Source organism: Mus caroli, chromosome 7 (genome assembly GCF_900094665.2).
Source record: "Mus caroli chromosome 7, CAROLI_EIJ_v1.1, whole genome shotgun sequence".
In the NCBI taxonomy this organism is placed as follows: Eukaryota; Metazoa; Chordata; class Mammalia; order Rodentia; family Muridae; genus Mus; species Mus caroli.
This window is the reverse complement of record NC_034576.1, coordinates 87,352,321-87,360,080: the sequence shown is the minus strand read 5'-3', so window position 1 is coordinate 87,360,080 and position 7,760 is coordinate 87,352,321.

Here is a 7,760-nt window from a genome sequence, read left to right as displayed (position 1 = left end):
TTCTTTACAACAAAAAGAGGGGTATTCCAGGGTGATTGTGTGGGTTCCACATGTCCCAGGTCTAATTGTTCTTGTACTAATTCTTTAGCTGCTTTTAACTTCTCAGAGGGTAAAGGCCACTGAGGCACCCACACCGCGTCCTCCGTATGCCACGGAATGGGAAAAGGCTCCTCAGCGGCCCCTAGAAAAAACCCAGCCCTTTCTTATCTGCTTTTTCTGTGGCTTTAACTGGTGAAATTATACCTTGTAAATTTTTTCCAAGACCTAGTCCAGGTATATATCCCATTCCTTTCATCATTTCCTTGCTTTTCTGAGAGTAATCATTAGTCAATATAAAGTTCATGGCTGACAACACATCTCTTCCCCATAAGTTTACAGGTAAAGGGAGTACATAAGGTCGAAAAAGCCCTGTCCTTCCTTCTTTATCTTTCCATTGTAAGGATTTTGCACTTATAGTTGGGGTAGCCTCATACCCTAATCCTTGTAAGGTATGTGACGATTGATTAACACGCCAAGAAGCAGGCCACCAATTACTGGTTATAATGCTTTTATCTGCCCCTGTATCCATTATACCTTGAAAGGTTTTTCCTTCTATTTTTAATTGTAAAGTTGGACGATTATCCAAATCTAAAGATATGTATGCCACATTAGTTCCTGTAGAACCAAGTCCCTTGTCTCCTCAGGAATCCTGGCTGCTAGGGAACATGTTATGCAAACTAGGAAGAATCAGCAATTGAGCAATGCGATCTCCAGGAGAAATGGCTATGATACCTCGGGGTGCAGAACACATAATCTTAACTTGTCCCTCATAATCTGAGTCTATAACTCTGGGATGTATCATCAATCCTTTACAAAGCAGAAGAGGACCTACCCAACAGTAGGCCCACTGTATACTTTGGTAATGGACCTCTAAAATCTGTTGAAATAGGTTGGCACCCCATTTGAGGTGTAAGAATTACTCTGGAGGTAGCACAGATGTCCAATCCTGCTGAACCCAGAGTGGCTCTCCTCGGTCTCTGGGTGGCCTCATGGACACTGTGGTCTGAAATGCCCCATACATTTGTGGCTCTGGGGACGGGGGCCCCTCATTCCATTTTCTGGCTGTTGTACTTTAAACTGAGGTATTGGCCTTCCTTTTATATCTCTGATCTACATTCATTTGCCCAATGTCTTCCTTTCCCACATTTTGGGTAAATACCTGGTACTGTCTTTTCAAACCTACTCTTTCTACCCTTTGCACATTTATTACCTGTTTGTCCACAATTATAGCAGGTTATTTTTTTTGTTTGTTTGTGCCATCAAAACTGCGGCAGCCAGCCCTGCATTTGAAAGGGGTCCTCCTATTTCTCTATAGGCTTTCATCCATGCTTGTAGTCCTTTCCTTTTCCATGGCGTGATAGCATTTCTGCATTCTTTGGTACATTGCTCGTAAACTAATTGTTCAATTAATGGCATTGCGGCCTCAGAACCACTAAATATGTATCCTGCCACTTCCATCATGTGAGCCACAAATTCAGAGAATGGCTCATTATTTCCCTGAATAATTTTTGTCAAGTTACCAGATACTTCTCCTCAATTAGGCAATGCTTTCCAAGCTTTCACCGCTGCCTGATTGATTTGATCATAGACCTGCACTGGGTATGCTAATTGATTGTTTGTCCATATACCCTGACCTGTAAGCATTTCAAAGCTCCATGCTTGTTGCCCTGCAGTAGCATTAGCACAGGCCTGACTCAAACACAGATCATGCCATATAGACTTCCAATCTAGATACTGTCCCATCGTAAGACATACCTTTACCACACTCATCCAATCAAAAAGAGTCATGGCATTGTGAGCCAGTCTATCAATTTGGGACTGAGTAAATGAGGCATTAACTGCATAGGTCCTTACTGACTCTGCTAACTCTTTCACCTTTTATGCGATATTGGCTCGCTGTTGAGCATGATCCTGAAAAACAGGAAAAGCCTGACATATTTTTCGCAACCCTCTAGGAGTGCAAAAAGAGTGACCATTGCCAATTGCTATCTTATCTGCATAGGGCGGAGTAGGTGGGGGATCACCGAAACTCCTCCCTATTGGACCAGATCTTTCTGCCTCATACTCAGCAGCAGCCTCCTTCAAATCTTGCTCCTCCCCTGCTGATAATTTCAAATCCTCTGAGCTGGACAATTCTAACAACTCAGAGTCCTCGAGAGGAGGGTAAATTGACTTAATTTTCTGCTTTTTATTTTTTATACTATCTTTTGTATCTTTACATTTTGAGCATTGACAATTAAGGCTATGGCATAAGATCAAGGCAAGAAAGATAGCAAGCAGCACAACCCCAGCGACAATTATCAGATCTATTTCGTAGGAGAGCATGCCTCTCAGAGACTCACATTAATTTCTTTATACTTACCGGTACCACAGTTCCCCAGCTGAAGAGTTCTGAATCCACGCCAGATCCTTCTCAGCAGTCTGCTTTACGGGAACACTTTATTACCACTGCTCCCTAGCTGAAGAGTTCTGAATCCACACTGGATCCTTCTCAGCAGTCTGTTTTACGGGAACACATTATTAACCACTCCTTCCCCGCGATGCAGTTCTGAATCCTCCCTGTAGCAGGGGGTCTTCGCTCGTGCCTGAAGATGTTTCTTTTCCCAGCTTTTCGGCACCACTTCTTGTGCACGCCAGCACGAATGATGCTGCAACAGGATCCTTCTGCACACGTTAATTGGGAGAGCTTGATTGCAGAGGCGAAGTGACCCCAAGCTCAGAACTGGTGCTGCTTATATAGGCCTAGGAGAGGCGTGTCTCACACCCAGATTGGTTGTGCTTGGGTTATGCTTTTCACCTCATTTGCATGCCTACATCTGATTGGTTAACTTGTCTCTCATCTGATTGGTTAATTTTGGTTAATTCTCAAAACCTCATCTTGACAAAAGAACTTTACTGCCTATGTATGCATGGTGGCCAGCGGAAGCCAGCGCCACCCTGCAAAGGCACATGTGGCTTCCCACACATGAGTTCTCTTTTGTTGGTGTTTTAGTCCATGGGAGCTCTGGGAGGTAATGGCTGGTTCATATTGTTTTCCCTCCTACGGGGCTGCAAATCCCTTCAGCTCCTTCAGTCCTTTCTCTAGCTCTACCACTGGTGACCCTGAGCTCAGTCCAATGGTTGGCTGATAGCATGAACCTATGTATTTGTCAGGCAGTGGCAGAGCCTCTCAGTTGACAGCTATATCAGGCTCCTTTCAGCAAGTACGTGTTGGCATCTACAATAGTGTCTGGGTTTTGTAAATGCATATGGGATGGATTGCTAGGTGGGGCAGTCTGTGGATGGCCTTTACTTCAATATCTGCTCTATACTTTGTCTCCATATCTTTTCCTATTAGTATTTTGTTCCCTTTCTAAGAAGGACTGAAGTAGCCACACTTTGGTCATCCATCTTCCAGAGCTGCATGTGATCTGTAAATTGTATATTGGGTGTTCTGAGCTTCTGGGCTAATATCTACTTATCAGTGAGTGCATATAATATGAGTTTTTTTGTGATTGGATTACCTCATTCAGGATGCTATTTTCTACTTCCATCCATTTGCCTAAGAATTTCATGAATTCCTTATTTTTAAAAGCTGACAAGAAATCCATTGTGTAAATGTATCACATTTTCTCTATCCATTCCTCTGATGAAGGACATCTGGGTTCCTTCCAGCTTCTGGCTATTGTAAATATGGCTGCTATGAACATATTGGAGCATGGATTTTTATTACATGTTGGAGCAACTTCTGGGTGTATGCCCAGGAGTGGTATTTCTGAGTCTTCAGATTGTACTACATCCAGTTTTCTGAGGAACCACCAAATTGATTGCTAGAGTGGTTGTACCAGCTTGCAACCCCACCAGCAATGGAGGAGTGTTCCTATTTCTCCCCATCCTGGCCTGCATCTGTTGTCACCTGAATTTTTTATCTTAGCCATTCTGGCTGGTGTGAGGTCATATCTCAGAGTTGTTTTGATTTGCATTTCCCTGATAACTGAGGATTTTGAACAGTTTGTGTGTGTGTGTGTGTGTGTGTGTGTGTGTGTGTGTGTGTGTGTGCGTTGCTTCACAGCTATTTGTTATTCCTCAGTTGAGGATTCTTCCTTTAGCTCTGTACACCATTTTTAATTTGGGTTTCTGGAATCTAACTTCTTAAGCTGTTTGCATATACTGGATATTAGTGCTCTATCGGATTTAGGATTGGTAAAGATCTTTTCCCAATCTGTTGGTTGCCATTTGGTCTTATTGACAGTATCCTTTGAGTTACAGAAGCTTTGCAATTTTATTAGTTCCCACTTGTCTATTCTTGATTTTATAGCACAAGCCATTAGTGTTCTGTTCAGGAATTTTTCCTCGGTGCCCATATCTTCAAAGTTATTCCCCACTTTCTCATCTATAAGTTTCAGTGTCTCTGGTTTTATTTGGAGTTCCTTGAACTCCATAGTCCACTTAGACTTGAGCTTTGTACAAGGAGAAAAGAATGGATCAATTTGCATTCTTCTACATATTAACCACCAGTTCAGCCAGCACAATTTCTTGAAAATGCTGTCTTTTTTCCACTTGATCATTTTAGCTAACTTGTCAAAGATCAAGTGACCATAGGTGTGTGGGTTCATTTCTCTGTCTTCAATTCTATTCTACTGATCTAGTTGCCTGTCACTGTACCAATACCATGCAGTTTTTATCACAATTTCTCTGTAGTACAGCTTGAGGTCAGGGATGGTGATTCCTCCAGAGGTTCTTTTATTGCTGAGAATAGTTTTTGCTATCCCAGGTTTTTTGTTATTCCAGATGAATTTGCAAATTGCTCTTTCTAACTCTATGTAGAATTGAGTTGAAATTTTGAAAGGGATTGCATTGAATAGGTAGATAGCTTTCAGAAAGATGGGCATTTTTACAATATTAATTCTGCCAATCCATGATCATGGGAATCTTTTCACCTTCTGAGGTGTTCTTTAATTTCTTGTTTCAGAGGCTTGAAGTTCTTATCATACAGATCTTTCACTTGCTTAGTTAGAGTCACATAAACATATTTTATTTTATTTGTGACTATTGAGAAGGGTCTTGTTCCCTAATTTCTTTATCAGCCTGCTTATCGTTTGTGTGGACAAAGGCCAATGATTTGTTAGAGGTAATCTTATATACATCTACTTCACTGAAGTTGTTTAAGAGTTCTCTGGGAGAACTTTTGGATTCACTTATGTATACTCACACATCATCTACAAATACTGATATTTTGTCTTCTTCCTTTCCAATTTGTATCCCTTTGATCTCCTCTTTTTGTCTAATTACTCTGGCAAGGACTTCAAGTACTATATTAAATAGATAGGAAGAGAGTAGGCAGCTTTGCCTAGTCCATGATTTTAGAGAGATTGCTTCAAGTTTCTCTCCATTTAGTTTAATGTTTGCCACTGGTTTGCTGTATACTGCTTTTATTATGTTTAGGTATGGGCCTTGAATTCCTGATCTTTCCATGACTTTTATCATGAATGGTTGTTGGGTTTTGTCAAATGCTTTCTCAGCATCTAATGAGATGATCATGTGGTTTTTGACTTGAGTTTGTATATATAGTGGATTATGTTGATGGATTTCCCTATATTGAACCATCCATGCCAACCTGGGATAAAGCCCATTTGATCATGATTGATAATCCTTTTGATGTTTCCTTTTATTCTCTTTGTGAGAATTTTATTGAGTACCTTTTGTATCGATATTCATAAGGGAAATAAGTCTAAACTTCTCTTTCTTTGTTGGGTCTTTGTGTGGTTTGGCAATCAGAGTAATTGTGGCTTCATAGAACGAAATTAGTAGAGTATCTTCTGTTTCTATTTTGTGGAATAGTTTGAGGAGTATTAGAATTAGCTCTTCTTTGATGGTCTGCTAGAACTGAGCACTAAACCCATCTGGTCCTGGGCTTTTTTTGGTCGGGAGACTATTAAGGATTGCTTCTATTTCTTTAGGAGATATGGGGCTGTTTAGATCATTAATCTGATCCGGATTTAACTCCGGTACCTGGTATCTGTCTAGGAAATTGGCCATTTCATCCAGGTTTTCCAGTTTTTTTTTCAATATAGCCTTTTGAAGTAGGGTCTGATGATACTTTGGATTTCCTCAGGTTCTGTTGTTATGTCTCCCTTTTCATTTCTGATTTTGTTAATTAGGATACTGTCCCTGTGCCCTCAAGTTAGTCTGGCTAAAGGTTTATCCATCTTGTTGGTTTTCTCAAAATTCCAGCTCCTGATTTGGTTGATTCTTTGTATAGTTCATTTTGTTTCCACTTGGTTGATTTCTGCCCTAAGATTGATTATTTCCTGCCATCTACACCTCTTGGGTAAAATTGCTTCCTTTTTTCTAGTGCTTTCAGGTATGCTGTCAAGTAGGTCGTGTATACTCTCTCCAATTTCTTTGGGGAGGCACTCAGAACTATGAGTTTACCTCTTAAGACTGTTTTCATTTTATCCCATATAGTGGGTATGTCATGACTTAATTTTCATTAAACTCTAAAGAGTTTTTAATTTCTTTCTTTATTTCTTCTTTGAACAACTTATCATTGAGTAGAGTGTTTTTCAGCTTCCACATCTATGTGGGATTTCTATTATTTATGTTGTTATAAAAGATCAGCCTTGGTCCATCGTGATCTCATAGAATCCAAAGTATTATTTCAATCTTTGTGTATCTGTTGAGGCCTGTTTTGTGACCAATTATATAGTCAATTTTGGAGCAGGTACCATGGGGTGCTAAGAAGAGAGTATATCCTTTTGTTTTAGGATAGAATGTTCTGTAGATATCTGCCAGATCCATTTGATTCATAATTTCTCTTACTTTCACTGGGTCTCTGTTCAGTTTCTTTTTCCAGGTTCTATCCATTGATGAGAGTGGGGGAGAGTGGGGAGGGTTGAAGTCTACCATTATTATTGTGTACGGTGCAATGTGTGCTTTGAGNTTTACTAAAGTTTCTTTAATGAATGTTGATGCCCTTGAAATTGGAGCATAAAAGTTCAGAACTGGCCCGGCCCGGGAGGTTTTTGCCTCAGGATCTACGGGAACCATCTTGGCTCGGGGACTCCGCAGAAAGTTGTCTGCACAGGCGAGAGTGTGGACCACAGAAGCTAACAGCTTCTGGGACAGGCTAGAGTCACAGAGCTTCTGAGGCAGCGCCATTTTTGGGCTCCAGACATCTGGCCACCTTCCCGGCTAGAGGACAGGGGTCCACCAGGCCCGGGAGGATAGGATTTTGACTCAGGATCGGCGGGAGCCACCTTGGTTCCCAGACTCGGCAGAAAGCAGCCTGCACAGGTGAAAGTGTGGACTACAGAAGCTAACAGCTTCTGGGACAAGCGAGAGACACAGAGCTTCTGAGGCAGCGCCATTTTGAGGCTCCAGACATCAGACCACCTTCGCAGCCAGAGGTCAGGTGTCCACCCGGCCCGGGAGGCACTAGCCTCCGGATTGGCGGGAGTCATTTTGGTTCTGGGACTCTACAGAAAGTAATCTGCACAGGTGAGAGTATGGACTACTGAAATTAACAGCTTCTGGTACAGGCCAAAGCAACACAGATTCTGGGAAAGGTCCTGTTTTGGCCCTTCATTTCAGCCAGGAGGAGGTCCAAATGACAGATAACTGTGCACCTTCCCTGTAAGAGGTGAGCTTGCCTGCAGAGAGTGCTCTGACCACTGAAACTCAGAGGAGAGAGATACTCTCCCAGGTCTGCTGATAGAGGGTAACAGAATCACCAGAGGAAT